The following is a 12,861-nucleotide window of genomic DNA, read 5'->3' as shown; positions in this document are numbered from 1 at the left end:
ACATTTTCAAGGAAGTAGCCCTGTAGTTTTCTAATGTTTGTTAGCTTTTTGAATGGCCTTAAAAGGGCAAAGATGTAGCGCAATGTTCGTCAGCGCAACATTATATTAAAAGGCATCTGGCAGGAGTAAATTCAGCCACAATCACAAATATATTATGATAAATATATATTTTAAACAACTGCATTTTCACAAATGTAATATATAATCGCCAAGCCCATTCAAAAATAATTAGGGGACTGACTCCGGAAGAATGATGAAGTGGCTAGTCACTTTCATGGCGTATAGGCATACATTTACACACAAACACACTGGACCAACATTGTCCTTCTCGCGAGATAAATATAAATAATATGTTTTTTCATACCAGATTGACATCATTTACGCTGTCATACCTGCCAGATTAATAAGAATAAATGATATGTTCCTTGGAGAACACAGAATGATCAAGCTATTGAGTAACAGAAGATCAGAGACCATTGACAGCCATTTTACCAGTAGGTATAGTAACTTGTCATCTTTCATGTTCAACAACACACCAATCACATGTTACAACAGGAAACACAGCAGGTCAAAAGCAAGCTTACTGTAAGGCCAGGAAGGTCTTCCATATCACTAGAAATAGAAAGACAGCATCCCTGGGTGGGCTCAAATCACCAACTTTTAAATTAACAGTCTAACGCGCCAACAAATTGCACCACAGAGACTTGTGGTTATACTGACCCTCAGCAGGCCAAAGTCTCATGGAAGCTCACGCCAAGTCAGGAAGGGTCAGTTCACATCTCCACAATCTGAAAAATGTCATCCCTGGGTGGTGTCAAAGCACCAACCTTTAGATTGACAGTCAAACACGCTAACTGATTGCACGAGAGAGGCTTGTGTTGGCATTGACCCTCAGCACGGCAATTTAACAGGAATCTCATAACAGGTAGTCACATCGACATCATGGAGCACAACAAACTGAAAACTGTCGTCCCTGGGTGGGCTCGAACCACCAACCTTTAGATTAACAGTCTAACGCGCTAACCAATTGCGCCACAGAGACTTGTGGTGTATTTAATACTGACGCTAGATCGCTGGCCATTTGTGCTCTCATCCAACTGAACATGGAGTTTACGAAACAACAACACTTTGTTCCAATGGTTGTGTTAACGTGCATCGAAAGTGCAGCAACATTTTCAAGGAAGTAGCCCTGTAGTTTTCTAATGTTTGTTAGCTTTTTGAATGGCCTTAAAAGGGCAAAGATGTAGCGCAATGTTCGTCAGCGCAACATTATATTAAAAGGCATCTGGCAGGAGTAAATTCAGCCACAATCACAAATATATTATGATAAATATATATTTTAAACAACTGCATTTTCACAAATGTAATATATAATCGCCAAGCCCATTCAAAAATAATTAGGGGACTGACTCCGGAAGAATGATGAAGTGGCTAGTCACTTTCATGGCGTATAGGCATACATTTACACACAAACACACTGGACCAACATTGTCCTTCTCGCGAGATAAATATAAATAATATGTTTTTTCATACCAGATTGACATCATTTACGCTGTCATACCTGCCAGATTAATAAGAATAAATGATATGTTCCTTGGAGAACACAGAATGATCAAGCTATTGAGTAACAGAAGATCAGAGACCATTGACAGCCATTTTACCAGTAGGTATAGTAACTTGTCATCTTTCATGTTCAACAACACACCAATCACATGTTACAACAGGAAACACAGCAGGTCAAAAGCAAGCTTACTGTAAAGCCAGGAAGGTCTTCCATATCACTAGAAATAGAAAGACAGCATCCCTGGGTGGGCTCAAATCACCAACTTTTAAATTAACAGTCTAACGCGCCAACAAATTGCACCACAGAGACTTGTGGTTATACTGACCCTCAGCAGGCCAAAGTCTCATGGAAGCTCACGCCAAGTCAGGAAGGGTCAGTTCACATCTCCACAATCTGAAAAATGTCATCCCTGGGTGGTGTCAAAGCACCAACCTTTAGATTGACAGTCAAACACGCTAACTGATTGCACGAGAGAGGCTTGTGTTGGCATTGACCCTCAGCACGGCAATTTAACAGGAATCTCATAACAGGTAGTCACATCGACATCATGGAGCACAACAAACTGAAAACTGTCGTCCCTGGGTGGGCTCGAACCACCAACCTTTAGATTAACAGTCTAACGCGCTAACCAATTGCGCCACAGAGACTTGTGGTGTATTTAATACTGACGCTAGATCGCTGGCCATTTGTGCTCTCATCCAACTGAACATGGAGTTTACGAAACAACAACACTTTGTTCCAATGGTTGTGTTAACGTGCATCGAAAGTGCAGCAACATTTTCAAGGAAGTAGCCCTGTAGTTTTCTAATGTTTGTTAGCTTTTTGAATGGCCTTAAAAGGGCAAAGATGTAGCGCAATGTTCGTCAGCGCAACATTATATTAAAAGGCATCTGGCAGGAGTAAATTCAGCCACAATCACAAATATATTATGATAAATATATATTTTAAACAACTGCATTTTCACAAATGTAATATATAATCGCCAAGCCCATTCAAAAATAATTAGGGGACTGACTCCGGAAGAATGATGAAGTGGCTAGTCACTTTCATGGCGTATAGGCATACATTTACACACAAACACACTGGACCAACATTGTCCTTCTCGCGAGATAAATATAAATAATATGTTTTTTCATACCAGATTGACATCATTTACGTTGTCATACTAGCCAGATTAATAAGAATAAATGATATGTTCCTTGGAGAACACAGAATGATCAAGCTATTGAGTAACAGAAGATCAGAGACCATTGACAGCCATTTTACCAGTAGGTATAGTAACTTGTCATCTTTCATGTTCAACAACACACCAATCACATGTTACAACAGGAAACACAGCAGGTCAAAAGCAAGCTTACTGTAAGGCCAGGAAGGTCTTCCATATCACTAGAAATAGAAAGACAGCATCCCTGGGTGGGCTCAAATCACCAACTTTTAAATTAACAGTCTAACGCGCCAACAAATTGCACCACAGAGACTTGTGGTTATACTGACCCTCAGCAGGCCAAAGTCTCATGGAAGCTCACGCCAAGTCAGGAAGGGTCAGTTCACATCTCCACAATCTGAAAAATGTCATCCCTGGGTGGTGTCAAAGCACCAACCTTTAGATTGACAGTCAAACACGCTAACTGATTGCACGAGAGAGGCTTGTGTTGGCATTGACCCTCAGCACGGCAATTTAACAGGAATCTCATAACAGGTAGTCACATCGACATCATGGAGCACAACAAACTGAAAACTGTCGTCCCTGGGTGGGCTCGAACCACCAACCTTTAGATTAACAGTCTAACGCGCTAACCAATTGCGCCACAGAGACTTGTGGTGTATTTAATACTGACGCTAGATCGCTGGCCATTTGTGCTCTCATCCAACTGAACATGGAGTTTACGAAACAACAACACTTTGTTCCAATGGTTGTGTTAACGTGCATCGAAAGTGCAGCAACATTTTCAAGGAAGTAGCCCTGTAGTTTTCTAATGTTTGTTAGCTTTTTGAATGGCCTTAAAAGGGCAAAGATGTAGCGCAATGTTCGTCAGCGCAACATTATATTAAAAGGCATCTGGCAGGAGTAAATTCAGCCACAATCACAAATATATTATGATAAATATATATTTTAAACAACTGCATTTTCACAAATGTAATATATAATCGCCAAGCCCATTCAAAAATAATTAGGGGACTGACTCCGGAAGAATGATGAAGTGGCTAGTCACTTTCATGGCGTATAGGCATACATTTACACACAAACACACTGGACCAACATTGTCCTTCTCGCGAGATAAATATAAATAATATGTTTTTTCATACCAGATTGACATCATTTACGTTGTCATACTAGCCAGATTAATAAGAATAAATGATATGTTCCTTGGAGAACACAGAATGATCAAGCTATTGAGTAACAGAAGATCAGAGACCATTGACAGCCATTTTACCAGTAGGTATAGTAACTTGTCATCTTTCATGTTCAACAACACACCAATCACATGTTACAACAGGAAACACAGCAGGTCAAAAGCAAGCTTACTGTAAGGCCAGGAAGGTCTTCCATATCACTAGAAATAGAAAGACAGCATCCCTGGGTGGGCTCAAATCACCAACTTTTAAATTAACAGTCTAACGCGCCAACAAATTGCACCACAGAGACTTGTGGTTATACTGACCCTCAGCAGGCCAAAGTCTCATGGAAGCTCACGCCAAGTCAGGAAGGGTCAGTTCACATCTCCACAATCTGAAAAATGTCATCCCTGGGTGGTGTCAAAGCACCAACCTTTAGATTGACAGTCAAACACGCTAACTGATTGCACGAGAGAGGCTTGTGTTGGCATTGACCCTCAGCACGGCAATTTAACAGGAATCTCATAACAGGTAGTCACATCGACATCATGGAGCACAACAAACTGAAAACTGTCGTCCCTGGGTGGGCTCGAACCACCAACCTTTAGATTAACAGTCTAACGCGCTAACCAATTGCGCCACAGAGACTTGTGGTGTATTTAATACTGACGCTAGATCGCTGGCCATTTGTGCTCTCATCCAACTGAACATGGAGTTTACGAAACAACAACACTTTGTTCCAATGGTTGTGTTAACGTGCATCGAAAGTGCAGCAACATTTTCAAGGAAGTAGCCCTGTAGTTTTCTAATGTTTGTTAGCTTTTTGAATGGCCTTAAAAGGGCAAAGATGTAGCGCAATGTTCGTCAGCGCAACATTATATTAAAAGGCATCTGGCAGGAGTAAATTCAGCCACAATCACAAATATATTATGATAAATATATATTTTAAACAACTGCATTTTCACAAATGTAATATATAATCGCCAAGCCCATTCAAAAATAATTAGGGGACTGACTCCGGAAGAATGATGAAGTGGCTAGTCACTTTCATGGCGTATAGGCATACATTTACACACAAACACACTGGACCAACATTGTCCTTCTCGCGAGATAAATATAAATAATATGTTTTTTCATACCAGATTGACATCATTTACGTTGTCATACTAGCCAGATTAATAAGAATAAATGATATGTTCCTTGGAGAACACAGAATGATCAAGCTATTGAGTAACAGAAGATCAGAGACCATTGACAGCCATTTTACCAGTAGGTATAGTAACTTGTCATCTTTCATGTTCAACAACACACCAATCACATGTTACAACAGGAAACACAGCAGGTCAAAAGCAAGCTTACTGTAAGGCCAGGAAGGTCTTCCATATCACTAGAAATAGAAAGACAGCATCCCTGGGTGGGCTCAAATCACCAACTTTTAAATTAACAGTCTAACGCGCCAACAAATTGCACCACAGAGACTTGTGGTTATACTGACCCTCAGCAGGCCAAAGTCTCATGGAAGCTCACGCCAAGTCAGGAAGGGTCAGTTCACATCTCCACAATCTGAAAAATGTCATCCCTGGGTGGTGTCAAAGCACCAACCTTTAGATTGACAGTCAAACACGCTAACTGATTGCACGAGAGAGGCTTGTGTTGGCATTGACCCTCAGCACGGCAATTTAACAGGAATCTCATAACAGGTAGTCACATCGACATCATGGAGCACAACAAACTGAAAACTGTCGTCCCTGGGTGGGCTCGAACCACCAACCTTTAGATTAACAGTCTAACGCGCTAACCAATTGCGCCACAGAGACTTGTGGTGTATTTAATACTGACGCTAGATCGCTGGCCATTTGTGCTCTCATCCAACTGAACATGGAGTTTACGAAACAACAACACTTTGTTCCAATGGTTGTGTTAACGTGCATCGAAAGTGCAGCAACATTTTCAAGGAAGTAGCCCTGTAGTTTTCTAATGTTTGTTAGCTTTTTGAATGGCCTTAAAAGGGCAAAGATGTAGCGCAATGTTCGTCAGCGCAACATTATATTAAAAGGCATCTGGCAGGAGTAAATTCAGCCACAATCACAAATATATTATGATAAATATATATTTTAAACAACTGCATTTTCACAAATGTAATATATAATCGCCAAGCCCATTCAAAAATAATTAGGGGACTGACTCCGGAAGAATGATGAAGTGGCTAGTCACTTTCATGGCGTATAGGCATACATTTACACACAAACACACTGGACCAACATTGTCCTTCTCGCGAGATAAATATAAATAATATGTTTTTTCATACCAGATTGACATCATTTACGTTGTCATACTAGCCAGATTAATAAGAATAAATGATATGTTCCTTGGAGAACACAGAATGATCAAGCTATTGAGTAACAGAAGATCAGAGACCATTGACAGCCATTTTACCAGTAGGTATAGTAACTTGTCATCTTTCATGTTCAACAACACACCAATCACATGTTACAACAGGAAACACAGCAGGTCAAAAGCAAGCTTACTGTAAGGCCAGGAAGGTCTTCCATATCACTAGAAATAGAAAGACAGCATCCCTGGGTGGGCTCAAATCACCAACTTTTAAATTAACAGTCTAACGCGCCAACAAATTGCACCACAGAGACTTGTGGTTATACTGACCCTCAGCAGGCCAAAGTCTCATGGAAGCTCACGCCAAGTCAGGAAGGGTCAGTTCACATCTCCACAATCTGAAAAATGTCATCCCTGGGTGGTGTCAAAGCACCAACCTTTAGATTGACAGTCAAACACGCTAACTGATTGCACGAGAGAGGCTTGTGTTGGCATTGACCCTCAGCACGGCAATTTAACAGGAATCTCATAACAGGTAGTCACATCGACATCATGGAGCACAACAAACTGAAAACTGTCGTCCCTGGGTGGGCTCGAACCACCAACCTTTAGATTAACAGTCTAACGCGCTAACCAATTGCGCCACAGAGACTTGTGGTGTATTTAATACTGACGCTAGATCGCTGGCCATTTGTGCTCTCATCCAACTGAACATGGAGTTTACGAAACAACAACACTTTGTTCCAATGGTTGTGTTAACGTGCATCGAAAGTGCAGCAACATTTTCAAGGAAGTAGCCCTGTAGTTTTCTAATGTTTGTTAGCTTTTTGAATGGCCTTAAAAGGGCAAAGATGTAGCGCAATGTTCGTCAGCGCAACATTATATTAAAAGGCATCTGGCAGGAGTAAATTCAGCCACAATCACAAATATATTATGATAAATATATATTTTAAACAACTGCATTTTCACAAATGTAATATATAATCGCCAAGCCCATTCAAAAATAATTAGGGGACTGACTCCGGAAGAATGATGAAGTGGCTAGTCACTTTCATGGCGTATAGGCATACATTTACACACAAACACACTGGACCAACATTGTCCTTCTCGCGAGATAAATATAAATAATATGTTTTTTCATACCAGATTGACATCATTTACGTTGTCATACTAGCCAGATTAATAAGAATAAATGATATGTTCCTTGGAGAACACAGAATGATCAAGCTATTGAGTAACAGAAGATCAGAGACCATTGACAGCCATTTTACCAGTAGGTATAGTAACTTGTCATCTTTCATGTTCAACAACACACCAATCACATGTTACAACAGGAAACACAGCAGGTCAAAAGCAAGCTTACTGTAAGGCCAGGAAGGTCTTCCATATCACTAGAAATAGAAAGACAGCATCCCTGGGTGGGCTCAAATCACCAACTTTTAAATTAACAGTCTAACGCGCCAACAAATTGCACCACAGAGACTTGTGGTTATACTGACCCTCAGCAGGCCAAAGTCTCATGGAAGCTCACGCCAAGTCAGGAAGGGTCAGTTCACATCTCCACAATCTGAAAAATGTCATCCCTGGGTGGTGTCAAAGCACCAACCTTTAGATTGACAGTCAAACACGCTAACTGATTGCACGAGAGAGGCTTGTGTTGGCATTGACCCTCAGCACGGCAATTTAACAGGAATCTCATAACAGGTAGTCACATCGACATCATGGAGCACAACAAACTGAAAACTGTCGTCCCTGGGTGGGCTCGAACCACCAACCTTTAGATTAACAGTCTAACGCGCTAACCAATTGCGCCACAGAGACTTGTGGTGTATTTAATACTGACGCTAGATCGCTGGCCATTTGTGCTCTCATCCAACTGAACATGGAGTTTACGAAACAACAACACTTTGTTCCAATGGTTGTGTTAACGTGCATCGAAAGTGCAGCAACATTTTCAAGGAAGTAGCCCTGTAGTTTTCTAATGTTTGTTAGCTTTTTGAATGGCCTTAAAAGGGCAAAGATGTAGCGCAATGTTCGTCAGCGCAACATTATATTAAAAGGCATCTGGCAGGAGTAAATTCAGCCACAATCACAAATATATTATGATAAATATATATTTTAAACAACTGCATTTTCACAAATGTAATATATAATCGCCAAGCCCATTCAAAAATAATTAGGGGACTGACTCCGGAAGAATGATGAAGTGGCTAGTCACTTTCATGGCGTATAGGCATACATTTACACACAAACACACTGGACCAACATTGTCCTTCTCGCGAGATAAATATAAATAATATGTTTTTTCATACCAGATTGACATCATTTACGTTGTCATACTAGCCAGATTAATAAGAATAAATTATATGTTCCTTGGAGAACACAGAATGATCAAGCTATTGAGTAACAGAAGATCAGAGACCATTGACAGCCATTTTACCAGTAGGTATAGTAACTTGTCATCTTTCATGTTCAACAACACACCAATCACATGTTACAACAGGAAACACAGCAGGTCAAAAGCAAGCTTACTGTAAGGCCAGGAAGGTCTTCCATATCACTAGAAATAGAAAGACAGCATCCCTGGGTGGGCTCAAATCACCAACTTTTAAATTAACAGTCTAACGCGCCAACAAATTGCACCACAGAGACTTGTGGTTATACTGACCCTCAGCAGGCCAAAGTCTCATGGAAGCTCACGCCAAGTCAGGAAGGGTCAGTTCACATCTCCACAATCTGAAAAATGTCATCCCTGGGTGGTGTCAAAGCACCAACCTTTAGATTGACAGTCAAACACGCTAACTGATTGCACGAGAGAGGCTTGTGTTGGCATTGACCCTCAGCACGGCAATTTAACAGGAATCTCATAACAGGTACAGTCACATCGACATCATGGAGCACAACAAACTGAAAACTGTCGTCCCTGGGTGGGCTCGAACCACCAACCTTTAGATTAACAGTCTAACGCGCTAACCAATTGCGCCACAGAGACTTGTGGTGTATTTAATACTGACGCTAGATCGCTGGCCATTTGTGCTCTCATCCAACTGAACATGGAGTTTACGAAACAACAACACTTTGTTCCAATGGTTGTGTTAACGTGCATCGAAAGTGCAGCAACATTTTCAAGGAAGTAGCCCTGTAGTTTTCTAATGTTTGTTAGCTTTTTGAATGGCCTTAAAAGGGCAAAGATGTAGCGCAATGTTCGTCAGCGCAACATTATATTAAAAGGCATCTGGCAGGAGTAAATTCAGCCACAATCACAAATATATTATGATAAATATATATTTTAAACAACTGCATTTTCACAAATGTAATATATAATCGCCAAGCCCATTCAAAAATAATTAGGGGACTGACTCCGGAAGAATGATGAAGTGGCTAGTCACTTTCATGGCGTATAGGCATACATTTACACACAAACACACTGGACCAACATTGTCCTTCTCGCGAGATAAATATAAATAATATGTTTTTTCATACCAGATTGACATCATTTACGTTGTCATACTAGCCAGATTAATAAGAATAAATTATATGTTCCTTGGAGAACACAGAATGATCAAGCTATTGAGTAACAGAAGATCAGAGACCATTGACAGCCATTTTACCAGTAGGTATAGTAACTTGTCATCTTTCATGTTCAACAACACACCAATCACATGTTACAACAGGAAACACAGCAGGTCAAAAGCAAGCTTACTGTAAGGCCAGGAAGGTCTTCCATATCACTAGAAATAGAAAGACAGCATCCCTGGGTGGGCTCAAATCACCAACTTTTAAATTAACAGTCTAACGCGCCAACAAATTGCACCACAGAGACTTGTGGTTATACTGACCCTCAGCAGGCCAAAGTCTCATGGAAGCTCACGCCAAGTCAGGAAGGGTCAGTTCACATCTCCACAATCTGAAAAATGTCATCCCTGGGTGGTGTCAAAGCACCAACCTTTAGATTGACAGTCAAACACGCTAACTGATTGCACGAGAGAGGCTTGTGTTGGCATTGACCCTCAGCACGGCAATTTAACAGGAATCTCATAACAGGTACAGGACGTCACATCGACATCATGGAGCACAACAAACTGAAAACTGTCGTCCCTGGGTGGGCTCGAACCACCAACCTTTAGATTAACAGTCTAACGCGCTAACCAATTGCGCCACAGAGACTTGTGGTGTATTTAATACTGACGCTAGATCGCTGGCCATTTGTGCTCTCATCCAACTGAACATGGAGTTTACGAAACAACAACACTTTGTTCCAATGGTTGTGTTAACGTGCATCGAAAGTGCAGCAACATTTTCAAGGAAGTAGCCCTGTAGTTTTCTAATGTTTGTTAGCTTTTTGAATGGCCTTAAAAGGGCAAAGATGTAGCGCAATGTTCGTCAGCGCAACATTATATTAAAAGGCATCTGGCAGGAGTAAATTCAGCCACAATCACAAATATATTATGATAAATATATATTTTAAACAACTGCATTTTCACAAATGTAATATATAATCGCCAAGCCCATTCAAAAATAATTAGGGGACTGACTCCGGAAGAATGATGAAGTGGCTAGTCACTTTCATGGCGTATAGGCATACATTTACACACAAACACACTGGACCAACATTGTCCTTCTCGCGAGATAAATATAAATAATATGTTTTTTCATACCAGATTGACATCATTTACGTTGTCATACTAGCCAGATTAATAAGAATAAATTATATGTTCCTTGGAGAACACAGAATGATCAAGCTATTGAGTAACAGAAGATCAGAGACCATTGACAGCCATTTTACCAGTAGGTATAGTAACTTGTCATCTTTCATGTTCAACAACACACCAATCACATGTTACAACAGGAAACACAGCAGGTCAAAAGCAAGCTTACTGTAAGGCCAGGAAGGTCTTCCATATCACTAGAAATAGAAAGACAGCATCCCTGGGTGGGCTCAAATCACCAACTTTTAAATTAACAGTCTAACGCGCCAACAAATTGCACCACAGAGACTTGTGGTTATACTGACCCTCAGCAGGCCAAAGTCTCATGGAAGCTCACGCCAAGTCAGGAAGGGTCAGTTCACATCTCCACAATCTGAAAAATGTCATCCCTGGGTGGTGTCAAAGCACCAACCTTTAGATTGACAGTCAAACACGCTAACTGATTGCACGAGAGAGGCTTGTGTTGGCATTGACCCTCAGCACGGCAATTTAACAGGAATCTCATAACAGGTACAGTCACATCGACATCATGGAGCACAACAAACTGAAAACTGTCGTCCCTGGGTGGGCTCGAACCACCAACCTTTAGATTAACAGTCTAACGCGCTAACCAATTGCGCCACAGAGACTTGTGGTGTATTTAATACTGACGCTAGATCGCTGGCCATTTGTGCTCTCATCCAACTGAACATGGAGTTTACGAAACAACAACACTTTGTTCCAATGGTTGTGTTAACGTGCATCGAAAGTGCAGCAACATTTTCAAGGAAGTAGCCCTGTAGTTTTCTAATGTTTGTTAGCTTTTTGAATGGCCTTAAAAGGGCAAAGATGTAGCGCAATGTTCGTCAGCGCAACATTATATTAAAAGGCATCTGGCAGGAGTAAATTCAGCCACAATCACAAATATATTATGATAAATATATATTTTAAACAACTGCATTTTCACAAATGTAATATATAATCGCCAAGCCCATTCAAAAATAATTAGGGGACTGACTCCGGAAGAATGATGAAGTGGCTAGTCACTTTCATGGCGTATAGGCATACATTTACACACAAACACACTGGACCAACATTGTCCTTCTCGCGAGATAAATATAAATAATATGTTTTTTCATACCAGATTGACATCATTTACGTTGTCATACTAGCCAGATTAATAAGAATAAATTATATGTTCCTTGGAGAACACAGAATGATCAAGCTATTGAGTAACAGAAGATCAGAGACCATTGACAGCCATTTTACCAGTAGGTATAGTAACTTGTCATCTTTCATGTTCAACAACACACCAATCACATGTTACAACAGGAAACACAGCAGGTCAAAAGCAAGCTTACTGTAAGGCCAGGAAGGTCTTCCATATCACTAGAAATAGAAAGACAGCATCCCTGGGTGGGCTCAAATCACCAACTTTTAAATTAACAGTCTAACGCGCCAACAAATTGCACCACAGAGACTTGTGGTTATACTGACCCTCAGCAGGCCAAAGTCTCATGGAAGCTCACGCCAAGTCAGGAAGGGTCAGTTCACATCTCCACAATCTGAAAAATGTCATCCCTGGGTGGTGTCAAAGCACCAACCTTTAGATTGACAGTCAAACACGCTAACTGATTGCACGAGAGAGGCTTGTGTTGGCATTGACCCTCAGCACGGCAATTTAACAGGAATCTCATAACAGGTAGTCACATCGACATCATGGAGCACAACAAACTGAAAACTGTCGTCCCTGGGTGGGCTCGAACCACCAACCTTTAGATTAACAGTCTAACGCGCTAACCAATTGCGCCACAGAGACTTGTGGTGTATTTAATACTGACGCTAGATCGCTGGCCATTTGTGCTCTCATCCAACTGAACATGGAGTTTACGAAACAACAACACTTTGTTCCAATGGTTGTGTTAACGTGCATCGAAA

The 12,861-nt window shown here is 40.9% G+C and overlaps 11 non-coding genes across 11 annotated transcripts; all 11 read right to left on the bottom strand.

The window, feature by feature from the left end:
• Positions 1 to 968: 968 nt before the first annotated feature.
• On the bottom strand, positions 969 to 1,042 carry trnan-guu (transfer RNA asparagine (anticodon GUU)). The gene has a single exon. It is a non-coding gene; the product is annotated as a tRNA-Asn (tRNA).
• Positions 1,043 to 2,137: 1,095 nt separating this feature from the next.
• trnan-guu (transfer RNA asparagine (anticodon GUU)) lies at positions 2,138 to 2,211 on the bottom strand. Its single transcript has one exon. It is a non-coding gene; the product is annotated as a tRNA-Asn (tRNA).
• Positions 2,212 to 3,306: 1,095 nt separating this feature from the next.
• Positions 3,307 to 3,380, bottom strand: trnan-guu (transfer RNA asparagine (anticodon GUU)). Its single transcript has one exon. It is a non-coding gene; the product is annotated as a tRNA-Asn (tRNA).
• A 1,095-nt stretch (positions 3,381 to 4,475) lies between these two features.
• Positions 4,476 to 4,549, bottom strand: trnan-guu (transfer RNA asparagine (anticodon GUU)). Its single transcript has one exon. It is a non-coding gene; the product is annotated as a tRNA-Asn (tRNA).
• Positions 4,550 to 5,644: 1,095 nt separating this feature from the next.
• Positions 5,645 to 5,718, bottom strand: trnan-guu (transfer RNA asparagine (anticodon GUU)). Its single transcript has one exon. It is a non-coding gene; the product is annotated as a tRNA-Asn (tRNA).
• Positions 5,719 to 6,813: 1,095 nt separating this feature from the next.
• trnan-guu (transfer RNA asparagine (anticodon GUU)) lies at positions 6,814 to 6,887 on the bottom strand. Its single transcript has one exon. It is a non-coding gene; the product is annotated as a tRNA-Asn (tRNA).
• Positions 6,888 to 7,982: 1,095 nt separating this feature from the next.
• On the bottom strand, positions 7,983 to 8,056 carry trnan-guu (transfer RNA asparagine (anticodon GUU)). The gene has a single exon. It is a non-coding gene; the product is annotated as a tRNA-Asn (tRNA).
• Positions 8,057 to 9,153: 1,097 nt separating this feature from the next.
• Positions 9,154 to 9,227, bottom strand: trnan-guu (transfer RNA asparagine (anticodon GUU)). Its single transcript has one exon. It is a non-coding gene; the product is annotated as a tRNA-Asn (tRNA).
• Positions 9,228 to 10,328: 1,101 nt separating this feature from the next.
• trnan-guu (transfer RNA asparagine (anticodon GUU)) lies at positions 10,329 to 10,402 on the bottom strand. Its single transcript has one exon. It is a non-coding gene; the product is annotated as a tRNA-Asn (tRNA).
• Positions 10,403 to 11,499: 1,097 nt separating this feature from the next.
• trnan-guu (transfer RNA asparagine (anticodon GUU)) lies at positions 11,500 to 11,573 on the bottom strand. Its single transcript has one exon. It is a non-coding gene; the product is annotated as a tRNA-Asn (tRNA).
• Positions 11,574 to 12,668: 1,095 nt separating this feature from the next.
• trnan-guu (transfer RNA asparagine (anticodon GUU)) lies at positions 12,669 to 12,742 on the bottom strand. The gene has a single exon. It is a non-coding gene; the product is annotated as a tRNA-Asn (tRNA).
• Positions 12,743 to 12,861: the final 119 nt, after the last annotated feature.

The sequence above is a fragment of the Oncorhynchus clarkii genome, chromosome 21 (assembly GCF_045791955.1).
Source record: "Oncorhynchus clarkii lewisi isolate Uvic-CL-2024 chromosome 21, UVic_Ocla_1.0, whole genome shotgun sequence".
In the NCBI taxonomy this organism is placed as follows: Eukaryota; Metazoa; Chordata; class Actinopteri; order Salmoniformes; family Salmonidae; genus Oncorhynchus; species Oncorhynchus clarkii.
This window is presented reverse-complemented; position numbering and strand designations above follow the sequence as displayed.